General features: G+C 36.8%; 2 pseudogenes across 1 annotated transcript; one reads left to right on the top strand and one right to left on the bottom strand.

Annotated features, from left to right (window-relative positions):
- Positions 1 to 246: 246 nt before the first annotated feature.
- On the top strand, positions 247 to 2,839 carry LOC143624629 (rRNA biogenesis protein RRP5-like; annotated as a pseudogene). Its single transcript, XR_013152150.1, has 10 exons — positions 247 to 473; positions 558 to 741; positions 814 to 912; positions 1,021 to 1,381; positions 1,467 to 1,643; positions 1,718 to 1,814; positions 1,898 to 2,053; positions 2,145 to 2,375; positions 2,535 to 2,618; positions 2,694 to 2,839. The product of XR_013152150.1 is annotated as an rRNA biogenesis protein RRP5-like (transcript).
- Positions 2,840 to 6,207: 3,368 nt separating this feature from the next.
- Positions 6,208 to 7,448, bottom strand: LOC143624577 (uncharacterized; annotated as a pseudogene).
- Between the last annotated feature and the right edge of the window lie 11,980 nt (positions 7,449 to 19,428).

Genomic DNA, 19,428 nt, shown 5'->3' with positions numbered 1-19,428 from the left:
TTATTAAAACTAGACTAAAAGGTGTAATGGGCCAAAAAAATTGAATGAATTTATTAACGAATGTAAACTAACAACAGACATGAATGAACATAGATGGAATGTAAACAAATTTAAGCGAACGGATGTAAACCAACATTCACGAATGTAAATGAATTAACTAGACACGTGTTCATGTTCGCTCATTATTAAAACAAACAAACTTACTGCCGAACGGTTCACTGAGCATCTGGTTGGTATACATGCCTAATGCCACATTTCAAGAGGTCATTATGTTTACGACATCAAGTACCAACTATTGTTTCACACGGGTTTAACTGTTTATTTCAGGGTTATGTTAAGAACATTACACCGAAAGGATGTTTCATTACACTTTCTAGAAAACTTGATGCTAAAATCCTCATTTCAAATTTGTCTGATGATTTTGTCTCAAAACCTGAAGAAGAGTTTCCTATTGGAACACTTGTAACTGGAAGGTAGTTATTTCATTTGTTGTTAATACCTTTTATAAAGAAGACCTGATTATGATGCTCATCAATGATTTGTTTTACATTACACAGGGTGGTTTCTTTGGAACCGCTTTCAAAGAGAATTGAAGTCACTCTTCGCAAAACAAGTGGTTCTAAAGAATCAAAAGCTGATGGTGGAGAATTTAACAGTCTCCATGTTGGAGATATTGTATCCGGAAGAGTGAAACGTACTGAGTCGTATGGTTTGTTTATCACAATCGGCCAATCTAAGTTGGTAAGTGCAAGGTCGAATTTAGTTGCATGTTTTTATCAAAAGTTGACTATAACTTTCTCTTTCTTTGCGCAGGTTGGACTCTGCCATGTGTCCCAGCTTCCCGAGGATAGTACCGATAACCTTGAAATGAAGTACAAAATTCATGAAACAGTTAAAGCCAAAATTTTGAAGGTGATAAACATTTACATTATTATAATCACTTCTTTCAAAGCTGCATATAGGCTGCAACCATATATTGATGTATTGATAATGTAAATTTTTTCTTCAATTTGTCATTAGATTGATGAAGAAAGAGGAAGAATATCTTTAGGCATGAAGCCATCATATTTTGATTCCAATACCGATGTTGTAACACCTGCAAGTCACGGTTCTGATTCCTTAAGTGAGAATAATTCTGATTCAGATGATGAAACCCTAATCGAGTCAGAGGAGCCAGTGGCTCTGTTTGAAAACGGGAGCCATCCCGTGCTAGTTGATGTGGAATCTAGGGCTTCTGTTCTTCCACTTGATGTTCAATTGGATGAAACAGAGGACTCCCCCATGGACGATGTAGGTGATCAAAACCCTGAACCCGTTGATAACGTAACCGAACGAGTGACAGCAAAGTTAGGCGCACCAAGAAGAAAGAATTGGAAGAAAGGTGATTTTTATTATCCGTTGGTCACTTAGGGTTATGCTTTTTAACGGGTAACTTGAATAAATGTTATTTTAATGATGATATGCAGGGAGAGGGAAATTAGGGCTGCCGAGGAAAGATTAATGCAGAAAGACGTGCCGAGAACCGCTGATGATTATGAGAAGTTGATCAGAAGCTCCCCGAATAGCAGCTTTATTTGGCTTAAATACATGGCGTTTTTACTCTCATTGAATGAAGTCGATAAGGCCAGAGCAATGGCCGAGAGGTACTGTACCACCAATGGTACATGCAAATGCTCGTTTATAATTTAAAACCATGACTGTTCATATGATGTTGCAGGGCTTTGAGAACAATTAACATTAGAGAAGAGTCAGAGAAGCTAAATGTTTGGATTGCTTACTTTAATTTAGAAAACGAGTTTGGAAACCCTCCTGAGGTATACAGATTTATAAATTTTATTGATTTTTGTTAATTTGCAATTTGTTTTACTAATTGTTTTTAATTTTTGTTTTTATTCAGGAGGCGGTTGTGAAAGTATTTCAAAGGGCGTTGCAGGTGTGTGACCCCAAAAAGGTCCATTTTGCACTGTTAAGTATGTACGAGCGTACCGATCAACATAAATTGGCAGACGAGCTTCTTGAAAAGATGATCAGAAAGTTTAAGCATTCATGCAAGGTGCCTTGATTGATTACAGTGTCTTTTTTTTTTTTTTGTGTGTGTTTTTAGGGTTTAGTGGGACTATGCTTACGGTTTAATCCAAATGTAGGTCTGGCTAAGGCGGATTCAGAGAGTGTTGAAGCAAAATGAGGATATGGTTCAGTCGGTTGTAAAGCGTGCCCTCATATGTCTTCCGAAACATAAACATATTAAGTTCATTACACAAACAGCAATATCTGAGTTCAAGAGTGGAGTTCCTGATAGAGGGAGGTCATTGTTTGAGGGAATGCTTCGTGAGTACCCGAAAAGAACAGACTTGTGGAGTGTTTACCTGGACCAAGTAATTTACATTTCTCATTATTATTATTATTATTGTTGTTGTTGTTGTTGTTGTTATTATTATTGTTATTATTATTATTATTATTCTTATTATTGTTATTATATTTAATAATAATTCTACCGCACTTGTGATCTAATGTGAATTTTATTTCTTTGACAGGAGATCCGGCGTGATAATGAGGATGTGATCCGTGCTCTATTTGAGAGAACCATATGTCTGGAACTGCCACTTAAGAAAATGAAGGTGAGTTTAAATATTTTGATGATAAATTATCTTTTACTCGGTTTCCACAGTTGGTTCACATTTTGGGTTTTGCAGTTCTTATTTAAAAAATATCTTGAATTTGAGAAGTCAAAGGGAGATGAAGAAAGGATCGAATATGTAAAGGCAGAGGCGCTTAAATATATTGAGAAAACTCGTCCTTAACTTGTATGCTCAAGCTCAAGTACTCTTCAGGACTGGAACAGCGTTGTTTTTTGCACCATAGCATTTGTAACCCAGAATTCCAGGCTGAATTTTAGTTTTATGAGGGAAGTGACGGCCTTCAAAAGTTTTGCGATTATATATATATAGAGAGAGATTCATGTATGGATTTTAAGAGTCTTGAAGATGCATAGGAAAAGGCTATTTATGGATTGTATTCGACTTAAGTATGATAATGTTTTTGCCTCCATTTTCTTGAATTGAATTTTTCTTTGTGCAAAAGTGCTGTGCCCTTTAAATTAAAATTTTATTTCATGTTATAATATGCACGCACGCGGTAATCAAGTTAAAACTAAACAAAGAAAATTAAGTTCTTTATTTGATTATTTGCTTTTCCTTCTCTGGACCATATGATCAGTTCTACATCATTGACAATTTGACATTAGAACTTTACCCTCAACCCCTAAGTTTACTTTTTTAGCTTCTGTCACCGGTGTAGAAATCCATGGTCCAGAAGCTGATTTGGTAAACAATTGCTATAGTCAAAGCCGGTCAAAGTTCAATGTAGAGGCAGTAGAGAGCTTTTCAAAGGGTAACAAGAAAAAATGGTCTGTGGTCTGCCTTTGGTGGACTGGTTCAATTCAATTAGAAATCAATTGAAGAAATATACAAGTAAAAAATGTAATGTTACAAATTCAGAGTAGCTGGTGTGATCTAAGAAATGCTTATGGTCGACCTTTTTTCTAGCCATATTGATAATCAAACCCAAAGGTTGGTCAACATTATCTTTTATAGTCAAAACTTTATAAATATTGGTCCTAGTTAGCTATTGATGAATAACCAGATGGTAATGTCCATATATGTTTCTTGCGTAAGACTATATTTATTCACTCCCCAAACCAACTTAACTTTTCACTCTCATTTATAAATTACAACCTAACATAAATCAATTTTTTATTACATATATATGATTTAGGTTTTAATTTATTCTATAAAATTTATTAAATAATAAAACATTTTATTTTCTTTAAACAAAATTATTTCAAAATAAAGAGATATTAAAAATAAAAAAAATTATTTAAGTTCATCAATCATACTTAACTAAATAGGCCATATAAGTTACAAGCATGGCACTTGATATAAAATTACAAGTAAAAGGTGTTTTCATAGTATTGATTATTTCGGTAATCTCGTAATCTCCAGAATCTCCAACACTCAAATAAAAGCTTGGAAATGAAGGATCCATGGTTGAGGACCGGAAATCAAAAGAGTTTAGAGATGGAGGTTAGAAGTGGATATGAAAGTATGCCGATATTAATACAATATTTACAATACATCTGAAAGTCTCATGGGTTTGATTTTTTTTAATCACTTTGCATTAGATAATGTCAAATTTTTTTTAGATAACAAAGTTAATCAAAAAAATCTAATCTAGAACCAGAAAGTCAACCGGGTAAGAAAAATTCTCAATCATTACAGTTACATCAGTCACAATTCCCTTAGGAAGCTTAAGTGTTAAATCAACCAACACAACGGTGGTATCGGCTTTTCTAAGTGGACCAAAATCATATTGATCATATAAGCTTCCTGGGAGAATAGTCACCCCGGCTCCAAGATCCAACAACTCCCTTGTCATTTTAAAATCGCCCACGTGAATATTACTGCCATTCCGGAATCTTGAAGTTTGGGCGGGGGGCTTCCCGTCAAAACCGAACTCACATTAACGGTTAAGTCACCTTGTTTATGCATTTTATGAGTTCGTTTTTAGTGCACAAGTCCTTTAATATTTAGCATATGAGGGGCAAATTAATTTTTAACTTTTTAAAGACTTCCTACATTTTCTCCTGTTGTGGGTCCCTCTTTCTAAGTGATGATGATGTTTCGGGGTTCACCAAGGCCTGAGGAAACGGAACGGTTTTTCTCGTTGAACACATCTCCTTGGCAATTGGTGCTCCCTTTTTATTTACCGATTCATTTAAATTTTTATTAATTAATTTTAAACGTGATTATAACATATTATTTATTTGTGTAACCATTTTATCATCAAACCTCAAGTATATTAATTATTAACTTTCTTACAATAAATAAAATTGATATCCAAATATACATATATAAATATTAAAAACGAATAATATAAAACAACCCTGTAGTACGGGGGGATAAAATCTAGTTTAACTTGTATCATTAAAACACAATATGCCAAAAATAAATAATGTGGTTCCATTCTTAATTCTTTACCAGCACAATACTTTAGGCCCACACAGTAAACAAATTATATTACTGCAATCTCATGACTACGCATACGGGTGCCGTGGGCTAGAGGTGTACAAATTGGGTATTATAAAAACCCGGGTTCGGATATGATCGGGTATTGGTAATACCCCGGGTTCGGGTATTAGTTGAAAAGCCATACCCTATGTACCGGGGTCCGGGTCGGGTATTGAACCGGGTCTTCAATACCCGGTTATTTGAATACCCTATTTTCGAGTATTAAAAAAACCATTTTTCTGTAGCGTTCTTCTGTAAACGGGCCTGCTAGGTTTTTTTATTCTAACTCAATTTTTTTGCATATAAACTTCAAAGTTCATTCAAACATATTCAAACATATGTAAACAACTAAACAATGGTATAAAAAACATATATTTTATGTGTTATAAATTGTTGTTTGGTATAGCAAAAGGCATTGTTCTAAATAAGTATTTATATCTATATCAAATATGTGCTTCAAAAAAGATCTATTTGAGAACGACTATAGATATGTGGGTAGCCACACAACCACTGCCTAGTGTCACACAAATACATGTGCACAAAAACTAATATTCGGGTATGCAAAAAACCCGGGTTTCGGGTATTATCGGGTTTATATCGGGTACGGGTTCGGGTTTGGGTTTCAGTCATACCCTATCCGTACCCTACGGGTAGGGTCGGGTTCGGGTATTAAAAACCCGGGTTTAAAAAGAAACGGTTCCAGGTTTTTTTATCGGGTTCGGTTCTGGATTCGGGTTTTTTGTGCACCTCTACCGTGGGCTTTGTTCAATCATTTGATTTCAACCGCAAAATATACAAACAAACAAACAATTTCTTTTGTAAAGGGGAATTTTAGGACACCTTTCTTTTTGCTAAAACACTCATCAATACGTCTCGTATAGGATTATACGAGACGTATTAGGTCCCCGTAAATCTCTGTATAGTCTTATTCGAAGCGTATAGAGAACCCATTATAGCCTTGTACGAGACGTATTGATGGATGTCTGGGTGTCCCTAGTAGAACCCATGAATTAAAAAACCTTCTAAAATCCGAGTCAGAGATAACACAAATTAAAAAACAAATGATTCCATCAATTGATACGGACAACTTAATATTTAATAAAAAAAATATAAACCATTATTTAATTCCACTAAAAAATAGTATACAAAATATTATGGATATGATTATATGAAACAAGAAAACACAAAGTAACTTTATGACTTGAGTTTGCGTTTCCCATGATACACTTGCCGGCAAATCCACAACGGTTTCTGTTTTTTCAAGCAAAGCTCCGAGGATGCCGGACACTTCCTTAAACAGTTGTCTCCTACGCTGCCGGAGATTGATACTTTCCGGGAGAAAAACTCCGGCGACAGTTCACTTAAATAGTTTCCGTCAAGAAACAGTCTGCTAAACTTCTTATACTCCAATGGGATTCTGCCACGTAGCTTGTTGTAACTCAGTGTCAAAGAGGCCAGCATAGGGTAAGTAGAAAAGTTCGCCGGCGGGTAGCCGGAGATTTTATTATACCCAAGGTCAACGGCCACGAGGCTGTTGTCGTTGACCGGTTTTAATACCTCGACTCCGGTGAAGTTGTTGTTGGCTAAGTTGACTTGCTGAAGAGAGGGTGTTAGGAAGAACCAGCCGGGAACCGTTCCGGTGAGTGAGTTTTGACTGAGTTCGACGACTTCCAACTGAGTCAACTCGTTAAAGGGTTGTTGTTGGATGTACCCGGATAAAGAGTTGCATTTGAGGGCGAGTTGGATGAGGTTTTTTGGGAGGTTTGGGATTGGACCGGTGAGTTTGTTGAAACTTAAGTCTAGCCCAGTCAACTCAGTGAGTAGGGTTAGCGAGTTGGGTAGTGACCCGGATAAAGAGTTGTGGGACATGTCTAGAGTTTGTAACTTTTTTAAATTTCTGATCGCTGCGGGATGACTCCGGAGAATGAGTTTGATCCGAGGATGAGTGTTTGGAGGTTAGGGAGACTAGTGAAGAGCGAATTCGGAATGGGTCCGGTGAATTTGTTGTCCGAGAGATCAATGGTGGTGAGTTGGACGAGTTGGGAGACGAGTGGAGAGAGGGTGCCCGTGTAGCCAGCGGGATCAAGGGTGAGTTGGGTGACTCGGTTGCCCGAGCATGATAATCCACATAAGAAGTGAGTGACATGAGGTGGTGAGCAAGGGTCAGAAGTGAAGTCCCAAGAGTATAGGCAAGTGTATGATGGGATACTGGCGGGGTTAACCGAGGATTTAATCGCTTTAAGCGCGGCAATATCCGATGGGACGGTGGTGATTCCCGACACGGTGGCCGCGGTGATGGAGAGGAGGAGGAGGAGGAGGTAGAAGGTGGTGGACATGGTGGTGAATGTGATGGTGAATAAGATGCTTTTGTGGAGGGATTTTATACTTTTGTGGACAAAGGTTTTAGTGTGACAGCAGGAAAGCATTAGAGAAATGTAGGATATGAAGGAATATTATTTATGTATGGTTTGTTTTTTATGTAGGTAAAATGTCCCTATACTTGCCTTCTAGTATCCAGTTGGAAGTTTGGTGTTGTTAGTCTAATTATTCTACGTATTTTATAAAAAGGTTGTTGCGAATATTTCAAGTAATTATCATAAGGTTTTATTTTATTATTATTTTTTTTTTATCAAAGCAATCAATATATATAGTTTGGCCACCACCACTAGTATGAATGACCGGAGTCTTTCCAAATAAAGTGTGACACCCACCAATCATAATAAAAGGAAATCAAGGTGTCATTGAATCCAATATATTAACATAAGGAACCCTCGATCATTGTTTTGCTGTATTTCCTCATATTGATCAAATTGAGATCATCTTTAAAATCTTACGCAAAAACACTATTGAAACCATGGGTGGATCTAGCTAACAAATGAGTGGTTCTTAGGAACCACCCGAGTTTCAAAATAATAGTGCATTGATATATAGAAAATATCATAGTGAACCACCTTATAAATTTGGTGGGAACCATCCATGGCGGATCTAGACATAAATCTCAAGGGTAACGTTCAAAAAAAAATTTTTTTATCGTATTTCAAACAATGTAAACAAAACAAAAATAAAAGTATGACATGAGGTGCAAATTTCTCCTATACGGTTTTTTAAAGTTTGAAATTGAGCCATTACACCATTTTCTTTTACTTTATCAAATGTTTATCTTTCGTTGCACAAATTAAAGCATTGCTTAAATACTTATCACCCATTCGCTATGCAAACCCGTATTGATAAGTTTCATTTTAGAAAAACATATTTCAACACGGTTGCGGTTGCAACCGGTAAAACCAACGCTAGCTTCAATATTTGATAAACAAAAGAAAACGTGACGTGTTTTCTGGTTTCCACCATTACACGAGCAAGGTCACGCACTCACCAAAATTTGAAAATGTATCATATTCTTTTAAAGTGTGATAAAAGGTCATACGATCAACCGAAATACACCATATTTTTTCATTACTAAAATAATTCGGATACATTTCCGAAAATGCCACTATCTTAGATATGTCAAACTTGGAAAACGAATCTCAAGATTTAAACTATACATATTTTTTAACAAACTAGTTAAGACATCACTAAATCTATTTCCAAGTCTTGGATTCGCATATCCAAAATTGTTTTAAAAATTTCAACCTCAAAATAATGATTATGTTTGTTTCTTTAGATGTTTCGCATTCAAGCAAAAGAAAAAAAAAATTAATGGCTTTTATTTGCTTTGGGCTATAAACTTTGTTTGGGCTTTTATTTGTTTGAACTTTTAAATATGACATTCTTGAGCTTGTTTATGATTCGAGTTTGCTTCTGTTTAATGTTTCTTTATCAAACAAAAGAAAAAAAAAGATTTGCTGTTTTCATTTACTTTGGGCTATAAATTTGTTTAGGCTTTATTTAATTTGAACTTTTAAATTGGTTGACCTTTAAACAAATAGGGGTAACGTAAAAAAATTTTCAGGGGTAGCGAAATACGTAAACCGACACAAAAGAAAAAAAAATTAACACTGCCGACGAACCGACCCGGAATTTTATGTTTTTATGTGTTTTTTAATTTCTAATGTCGCAGTCTTTTTTATTAGTTTATCGTATTTTTAATACGTAATGAACTTTTCCCGAACTATCGAACCGACCCGGAATTTTTTATATCTGACTCCGTGAAAGCATCTAAAAGCAGTGCATCACTTGAAAAAAAATTCCTAGATTCGTCACTGATTGAAACCCCTAGTTCCAACACAAAACATCCTAGATTTACTAACTTACCATATAAGATAAGTGAGTTGCGGTTGAGGGAGAATAAAATGGATGTAGAGTAAGGCGAAATGATGAAGGACGAAGATAAACAAAGGTTAATGGCAATGTGAGAGGGCGGGACTAGGTACGGAAGGCACTGAGGAGAGAAGGGAGCGAAGGTAGGTGGGACAGGTAGTGCTAGCGGCAGCAGGGAAAGGCCGCACAAAGCGTAGAGCGCTATAGACGTTGCATGTGTGTATATATGCGTATGCGTATGCGTATGCATATGCATCAATGTATAAATACATAGATTTGAGCCGATTATAGTAAAAAGAGGTTGTTTGAGTGTACTTCCATCAAATTTTCAAAAAAAAAAAAAAAACTCATTCATAACGTGCTACGCATATCTGGTTCCTTTGATTACATATCTAATCAGCGCTAAAAAGGAAATTCCAAAACAAGCACATGCTACTAATTACCACAATTATGTGAAATACATTAATTGTGAATGATGCAAAATCAAATACCCTTACATCTAAAATGATAAGAGGATACATGTTGGTATGAGATCGCTCATACGCTTCCAACCAATAAACCTCTAATTTATTTGATCCTTAATGAGTTATATATATAAACAAATTTTCTTTTCGGGCCTCTTGCAGCTTGTAAGGGGATCTTTCTTTTTTATGAAATCAACGATTCAAAAAAGTATATATATATATCAAAAAATAATTTTATCCAGTAAAAATCTCACTCATATGAGGTTTGAAAAGCATGAGATGAAGACAAACCTTACATCTTATAAGAGATAGAGATACTACTCCCGATTATATATGATTATATGTGTGCACGTGTAATAATTGGGGGATTCATATGCGAAATGAAAAGTCCATACAAAATGTATGTTGTAATTGCATCTATTTACATAACATTGTATGTATAATTGCACCTAATTACATAACATAGTAAAAAAAAATTCTAAAGAAAGTTGTTTCTTTATATATAGAAATACACTCATATAAATAAAATTAAATATTCATTTTTGTGGAATAAAGTTTAAGAAAATATTAAAGTGTATAAAAATTATTTGCGTTTAAAAAGATGACGAAATATTAGCAATTATAACTTTTTTTCCGTTTTCAAGTTAATTGTGAAGTTACTATCTCCTCTTTCTTAATTATTGATTTGACCAAAAAAAGGTTTAGATTGATTTTTGGAGCACACACATCATAATCATAAGTAAACTGCTTTATTTGATTCGAATGTTCTACATATAATGTGATACGAACAAATGATATGTGTGCATGATGTGCTTGATTGTGAAGGAGGTACAAAATAGGAATAGCCTATATGTATCACATAAATTTGAAAGAAAATGAGAAGACATAAGAAAAACACCAATGCATAAAAAAAGATGTTTGTTTAGGTAGATCAGATAGGAAAAGAATTGGTGTTTGAAAGTTACTTAAAAATCAAAATAGAGGGAAAGGGAAACAATAGATTTGTGAGGGGGAAAAATGAGAACGAAAAGGGTGTCTGACCGTGAACTTAAAAAAAACCATCAAAGAATTGTAGTCTAATGGTATTAATGTTTGTGAAAATGTGTTTCTTTTAATGACTTGAGTTTTAGTTTTATAGTGGATAAATGCATAGATTGTTTTAAAAGGATCATTATCCCGTGTGTGGTTTGATACCATAAACAGCAAAACACACTTTCGTTTCATACTTTAATGTGGCTTAGCTAGTTCTGTTTGGCAAGCTCTTTTATGCATAGCTAGTTCAATTTGGGACGCTAGAAACGACATGATCTTTAATAACATGCCTTTCTCGATTACTAAAGTCATAAACCATATCAAAACGACCTCCTTTTTATGGCTAAAACAAATGAGCAAGTGGTAAATATTAGATTGGGAGAAGTTGTGTCATTTTAACTTTATCAATTTTCCTTATAAGGGTCGTTTTTACTTGTACTACTTCTGTTGTTGTCTTTTCTTTTCATTGTACGCTCGGTTGCTTGCTTATTGCAAGTTTTTCTTAATATATTTGGCCATCGAAAAAAATAACAAAAAGCCAGGAAACTATGCAAAAGTTGAGAATGAAGGCATGATGCCTATAGACGGCTCCACTGACTAGTCAAAGGGAAAGCCTTTGCACGACCAAAACATTTAAAGGCCCAAAATTGTTTTTTGGTAACTAAGGTTGGGGGTTAAACCGAGAGAGGTTCACAAGTGATGTCAAAATAATATTGCAGCTCAAGTGTCTTTTTGCACAAACAAGAAAAGGGTTGCCTTATGCGGCAGAACTCAACAATTGCTATTGGTGTTGTGTGCCTCTACTGTACGAACAAGAAGAGGTCAATTACTTTGATCTCAAAGTAATTAAATTGCACCTACTGGAACTATATTTGACAAACAAAATAATTCAACTCTTATTAAGAAAACCAACGAATGGGAAAAAACTTAAATAATACATCAAATACCAAAGGCTTATATAGATATCCTTTGGCCTAATCCTACTCGAACTCAAATACACAATTTGAGCCAAACTCAAATAGGAATTAGGATAAAGACTAACTTAATTAAAATAAGACTAACTTATTAATAAATAATAAACGAATTATTATTTAAAATCTCCTCCAAGCCACCCCATGAGATTTACCGAAATGCCCTTAAATATCGTCTCGTTTAACACTCCATCTCGATATTTGCTTCCTTCATTCCCAAGCGAGTACAAAACTTCACAAGCTTCTCTTTTGGCAAACTCTTTGTGAACATATCAGCAGCTTGCTCCAACGTGTTAACATATTTAAAATCAATTTCTCCATTCAACACCTTCTCACGAATAAAGTGATAATGAACTTCTATATGTTTCGTACGCGCATGAAACGTGGGATTCTTAGCCAACAATATCGAAGACACATTATCCCCATACAAGGTTACCTTCTCGTTTTTACCTTGATTTAACTCGTTTATAAAACGAACCAGCCACATGCACTCTTGTGCGGCCATAGTCCGATACTCCGCCTCGGTAGTCGAAAGTGACACCGTGGGCTGCCTTTTGCTACACCAAGTAACAGCACTTGAACCAATCAAGAAAACATACCCGGTTGTACACCGTCTCGTGTCCGGATCTTTAGCATAATCGGCATCGCAAAACCCGATTAATTCCATACTCGACTCCCTCTTAAACTTAACACCATAGCTCGGAGTCAATTTCACATACCGCAACACTAACCAAGCGGCTTCAAGGTGCGATTTTCTCGAAGCTTGAACAAATCTACTAAGAACACCAACGACATACGTGATGTCGGGTCGAGTCAAGGTCAAATAAATAAGACTTCCAATTATTTGCCTATACATGGTTACTTCTTCCAAATCTTTTCCTTCTTCGTCTCGAAGAGACCCGTTTGGTTCCATGGGTACTCGTATCGGTTTGCAACTTTCCATACCGAATTTCACCAAAAGATTAACGACATACCGATTTTGGTGAAGTATAAACCCATCATTCTCGTACTCGAGCTCTAGACCCAAAAAGTGCTTTAATTTTCCCAAGTCGCGAGTGCACAGATTCGTTTTTAACTGCTCCACCACGTAGACTAAATCGCCGGTTATAATTAAATCGTCTACATAAACGAGGACAACAGCGATTTTGTCACCTTCGGCTCGGACGAACACACTGGTATCGGCTATTGTAGGAACAAATCCGTTAAGTTCTAAAAACTCACCGATCTTACTGAACCAGGCCTGCGGTGACTGTTTTAAGCCGTAAATTGCTTTCTTTAACTAACAGACATAATTAGGAAATTTTTGACTTACAAAACCTCCCGGCTGATCCATGTATATTACCCGATCCAAATCGCCATATAAAAATGCATTACTCACATCCATTTGCCATAAATTCCAACCTTTGCACGCAGCGATAGCTAAAATTACTCGAACCGAAACGAGCTTAGCTACGGGACTAAACGTATCTTCATAATCGATCCCGTACTCCTGTGAAAAACCCCGTGCCACTAATCGAGCTTTATATCTTTCTATCGACCCGTCGGCCCGCCTTTTAATTTTAAAAACCCACTTACACGAAATCGGATTTACATCACCCGGCTTCGGAACAAGATGCCAGGTCTCGTTACTGGCTAAAGCATCTACCTCTTGCTTCATGTCCATCCACTTAGGATCTCGTATAGCTTGTTCTACCGTCTCGGGTTCGGTTTCTTGACTAACAAGTAAGGCGACATTTGCATACTTTGGGTTCTGTTTTCTCGCCCGTTCAGACCTTCGAACAGCCTGCACACTGTCTTCAACGGTTGCTGAATCGTTTGGATTGTCGGACTGAGACCCGGACTGACCGGTCGACAACCCGGTGCGCCAGGGGCTGATCCGTGGGCTGCTGTGTAAACCCGCACTTTCTGTTTGATTCTCAACAGATTGAACAGTGGGTTCAACCTCCTCTTCATTGTTGAACTCAACAGCAACATACTTGTCCACTTCTTGTCTTAAGTCTTGAGTGTCGGGTAGCACTTCTTTACTCGGTGACCACCATGATGAGTTTTCATCAAATATTACGTCTCGAGATACGTAAATTCGCCCGGTACTCGGCTCACAACATCGCCACCCTTTCTTTTCGTTATCGTAACCAACAAAAATACATCTCGTTGCCTTTTTCTCTAACTTGTGTCTGAGATGCCCCGGGATGAACACGTAACACACGCATCCAAAGACTCGAAAATAGCTAACATTCGGTCGGATTTTGAACATCTTCTCGTATGGTGACTCGTAGCCCATTCCTTGTTGTGGCAATCGATTACTTATAAACGCAGCAGTACTCATTGCCTCCACCCAAAATCTCCCCGGTACATTCTTGTTGTGCATCATGCTTCCGATCATGTTGGTTAGGGTCCGGTTCTTTCTCTCCGAAACCCCGTTTTGCTCAGGAGTATTAGAACACGTTAGTTGGCGTTTTATTCTATTTTCTTTAAGAAACAAAGAAAATTCACGGGATGTATACTCGCCTCCGTTATCGGAACGAAGGCACTCGATGCTTCGTTTTAAGTCTCGTTCAGCTTCCAACTTAAATTCTTTAAAATGTTCAAACGCCTCGGCTTTCTTCTTCATGAAATATACCCACAAATATTTCGAATAGTCGTCAATAAATGATATCATAAAAATCATACCTTTGACCGTTGGTTGCTTTACCGGACCGAACACATCGGTATGAACGAGTTCAAGAGGGGCTTTAGCTCGATAACTAGAGTTCTCAAACGGTTGCTTATGAGCCTTTCCAAACTGACAACCGTCACACACTACATCCGTTTTTACTTCAAGTTCGGGTATTCCCGCCACCAACTTCTTTTTCACGATTAATTGAAGTTTATCGTACCCGACGTGGCTTAAACGTTGGTGCCACAAATCTGCGTTTAAATTCCTTTTCACCTTATTCACATACGAAGTCCCGGCAGACAATACATAAACCGAGTCTTTCTTTTTCCCTTGAATCACCGGTATGGATTTAGTTTCGAACTTATCGAAAATACTCACCTCGTTCGGCTCGAATAGAACATACCGTCCGGTGTCGGTGATTTGAGGAACCGACAACAGGTTCTTTTTCATGCCGGGAACATGAAACACGTTTTTAAGAACCAAACCACCTTCCTCGGAATCTGATGAGATATCAACCTCACCCATATGAGCTATGCCGTGTCGCGAGTCATCGGCTATAACTACCACCTGATTACCCTCGTACTTAACCGGGTTCTTTAACCGCTCCTTTTGACCCGTTAGGTGATTCGAACAACCCGAGTCTACAATCCAATCATTTAACAAATTTAAAGAGGGTTTTACCGTAGCCGATAACGCGTGAACCTCTTCAATTCCGGCATAATGGGCCTCGGCATCCCAAGGCTCTTCAGTTCGATTTTGCGTTGTCGCGGCGTTTCCTTCTTCAGTTGCACTCGCTGTACAATACTTTGCGATGTGTCCTCGCATGCCACAATTATAGCACTTAAAAGTTTTAAACGGCGGACTTTTACCTTGTTTATTACGGTTCCAATTCTTTCGTTCAACACCACCTTCCTGTTGGTTTCGTTCCTCGGGTTTATTTCCTTTGTTTGATCGATCCCATGGCTTCTTTTTGTTGTAATTGTGGTTGGGTTTAAACTTTCCTTTTCCTTTACCCGCAAACAGTGCTTCGTTTTCTTGTTTCGGTATAGCGGAGACCGACACACCGGCCATCTGTTTAGCTAAGGATTCCTGCCCAGATAACAAATTTTCAAATTCCGAGAGTGACGGTTGGGTCGCCCAACCCTGAACAGCAGCGAAAAACGACTGAAATTCCGGTCTCAACCCGTGAATAATAATCCGTTTCATCCTCGCGTCTCCGATCCTTGATTGCTGATCTAAATCGGCAATCTCGCGACAAAGCGATTTCACTTTATGGAAGTACTTTGGAATCGACATATCTTTCTGAGTGACCGAAAGCAACTCATTTTCAAGAAGTTGTAGTCGGGTGTCGTTTTTCTTCGTGAATAGTCGTTCAAGAATATCCCATGCATGCTTCGGTGTTTCGGCTTCTTGAAAGTGATCTAACATCTTCTCTTCGACTGTTGTTTTCAACACGAACATCGCTTTCCCGACCTTTACTCGCCACTTCCCGACAGCACCTCCGGTGTCGTTTCTTGGTAGTTGCGTATCGGTTCCGTTGGTAACCTCCCAAAGGTCCTGACCTTGAAGGTATGACATAACACATGTCGACCAAGTCCGGTAATTAGTTTGGTTCAAACGCCTGATTCCGGCAACAAACGACGTATCAGCCATCGTTTCCTTATTCGCCTGCTTCTTTTCTTCACCTGCTTAGCTTACGATCTACAGACCCGGATAATCGCCAAAGGCAATCGTCCGTGAGACTAATCTCTTGGCTGGACTTCGATCGGCTAAAATTGATTACGTACGGACGTTCGTAATCCCGGCTCTGATGCCACTTGTTAAACCGAGAGAGGTTCACAAGTGATGTCAAAATAATATTGCAACTCAAGTGCCTTTTTGCACAAACAAGAAAAGGGTTGCCTTATGCTGCAGAACTCAACAATTGCTATTGGTGTTGTGTGCCTCTACTGTACGAACAAGAAGAGGTCAATTACTTTGATCTCAAAGTAATTAAATTGCACCCACTGGAACTATATTTGACAAACAAAATAATTCAACTCTTATTAAGAAAACCAACGAATGGGAAAAACTTAAATAATACATCAAATACCAAAGGCTTATATAGATATCCTTTGGCCTAATCCTACTCGAACTCAAATACACAATTTGAGCCAAACTCAAATAGGAATTAGGATAAAGCTTAACTTAATTAAAATAAGACTAACTTATTAATAAATAATAAACGAATTATTATTTAAAATCTCCTCCAAGTCACCCCATGAGATTTACCGAACCACCCTTAAATATCGTCTCGTTTAACGGGGGGAGGGGAGGGCGGGGGATTTGGATATTAAAGTGGAAGCTGAAAGAACGGTGGCTCATATCGTATTTAATTCATGTTGGGTTCAAGATTAGTGGTTTGTAGACGTGTTTCAAACAGCATTTAATTTGAATGAGTTTATAAATTACGTATATCACAAATTTATCTTTAATATGTATGCCATTTCATCTTTCTTCTCAATGTTACTCATCTTCACCTCTATGCTCGTCCTTTTAGTCTTCAAGTTCGTGGCATTATTCTTATTTCTTAATGACAAATGTCTTACGAACTGTTGTCATATTGAATGTTATGATTTAATTTTACTATAGGGTAGGTTTTCATTGTGATTCCAATAAGACGAGTTTTCTTGCTGTACTAATAAACACAAGGTGTTATTAGTATTATATAAAAAAAATTAGTTATATTTTTATGGGTGATGGATCAATTTTATTAGTTTTTCTATCCTTTCTTTATGCTCATTTTATCACAATGTATAAGTTCGTTTAATAAATCATGTATCTCAAGTTCCATGGCAAATAAATCATTATTTCAGTAGCGATCATACCATTGTTACCACAAGAGGCTAGTTGTTAGCTTCACAACTTTTACGTGTGTTGATTTACATACTTATTTTTATTTTTTTCTTATTAAAAGTCCACAATTCTAGAATTTGATGCTGGAAAGGTCGAGTCAAACACGATATGTTTAACTATTTGTTTATGAACCACAACTGTATCAAGTCATGACAAGTTTTGACCACGCGTAATCGGACAGAGCCCATGTAATTCATTTATCTAAATGGGTTAAGTTAACGAGTTAAACTTATAAATTATATGCATAGCTTTTATTTGACTAAGTTATCGGGTTGGCCCATTTATTTAAACCAAACATTTTATTAATGGTACTATACGTTTCATTGTCATGTTGACATAAATCCGTCACAAACTTACGATCCATTCTAATAATTACTAGTTATTTTCGTTCAGTGAAAAGAAGTTTGTGGTTAAAAGTGTTAATTCTAATTTCATAAAAATCATGCATGTGGTCCATATCCATTATAGTTTGCATGGAAATTTCGGCCACAAAAGTCTTTTGTGGCGCATGCTTTTCCGTACCCCCAACCGTCGGTACCCAACCACCCAAGCGCCCGGTTCGGTGGACTAATTTTCTGTGACAATCGTGATAAAACCAAGTACACCTTGATATTTACAAACCGAATAAGGGTTAACGGCTTATTGCGTAGCGAACGAACGATTAACCAAAAGGGTCTATTTATGACCCGGATATCCCGGGGGACCATCTATAAGTGATATACGTTCAATATAAGCTAATATATTAGTATTATGGCCTTAGTTTGATAGCAAACAAGTTAAACGAAAACATGCTCGTTTAACTACCCGCTATAGATTTAAATGCAAAAGATAGTTACAAACCAAGCATTGTATCATCCGTTAAGCCGAAAAAGATTTACAAAACACTTATTTGAAATGTTTTAAGTGATTCGTGAAAATATTTTCGAGTTTTACAAACGTATAATATGTTTTTATAAATTTACACAAAAATAGCCGAAAAACACTCGTTTTCGCGTTGTTTGTCGCACCCGATATGTTTTTCGCGCCAAAAACCAAACCCGAAATAAATTTGGTCTTCGCTTTCCGTGTATGGGCTTGCAAAATAAGATTTGGGCCAAAATGGGCCCAAAGAGGGCCCAAGAATCCCTTGCGGCCGCCACCATTGTTATTATTATTAAAATCAAGGTATCTTAATATATATGTAATATAGGATATTTTAAGCAACATTCTTCCAGAATTTTAACCAGGTGCAACTTCTCGTGAATCAAAACCCATAAAAACTAAGGTAAAATTTATTAATTAATCAATTTTTATACATGTTTAATCTTGTTAATATCATACAAACATGGTTTAATTGCCAAAAATCATTCCTAACCATCCAAAAATCCTAAAAATGATCCAAAAACATGTTTTGATCATAAACATGGTTAGGAACCTGTTTTGATAGTTTTTTTTGGCCATAAACACGGATTATAGGGTTTAAACGGCGTTTTTACGGTTTAAAGGTTCGGTTTAATACCCTAGCAGAAACCCTAAGTTAAGAGGCTGCCATGTTGATGAAACTTGCTTGGTTTGTGACATAGGACCTGCATCTAGCTTTCATTGAAGCACAAGAACTCGAAAACTTGATTAGAAGGGCGAAAACGAACCCAAACCGCTAAGGTAATACCGAATCACTCAATTACGGGCTGTGTAGAATTCGATTGTGATGTGCACATTTTTAGGTCATGAAATTTTTTAGGGACATCATGGGCCATATCATTGAGTCCTTGTTCAAATTTGGTAATTTTTCGACCATCCGAGAATATTTGGCGAATTTATTACCGAATTGGGGCGTTTATTTGGGAAAAATAGTTAAAATGCTTGAAAAATTATGTAATTTGTGGGGAACTCAGATTTGGTATATTATGGTCACATGAAATTTGGGGACATTTGGAAAACCCTAACTATGTTTTGTGTATTTGCGTTTATTTGAATTTTCATAGTCGTTTTTTTCTCGAAATGGATATTTGGCAAGATTTTTAGAGTTTGGAATTTTTCCAGTTTTTTTTGGGACACATTATGGTCACTCAGAAATTTTGGTAGAATTTTTGGAGATCGTTTGGTAT

Source organism: Bidens hawaiensis, unplaced genomic scaffold (assembly GCF_021521415.1).
Source record: "Bidens hawaiensis isolate Kalapana, Puna unplaced genomic scaffold, B.hawaiensis_p1.1 tig00003902_1, whole genome shotgun sequence".
NCBI classification, from domain to species: domain Eukaryota; kingdom Viridiplantae; phylum Streptophyta; class Magnoliopsida; order Asterales; family Asteraceae; genus Bidens; species Bidens hawaiensis.
The sequence above is the reverse complement of the archived record's forward strand: the minus strand, read 5'-3'. Positions and strand labels throughout refer to the sequence as shown.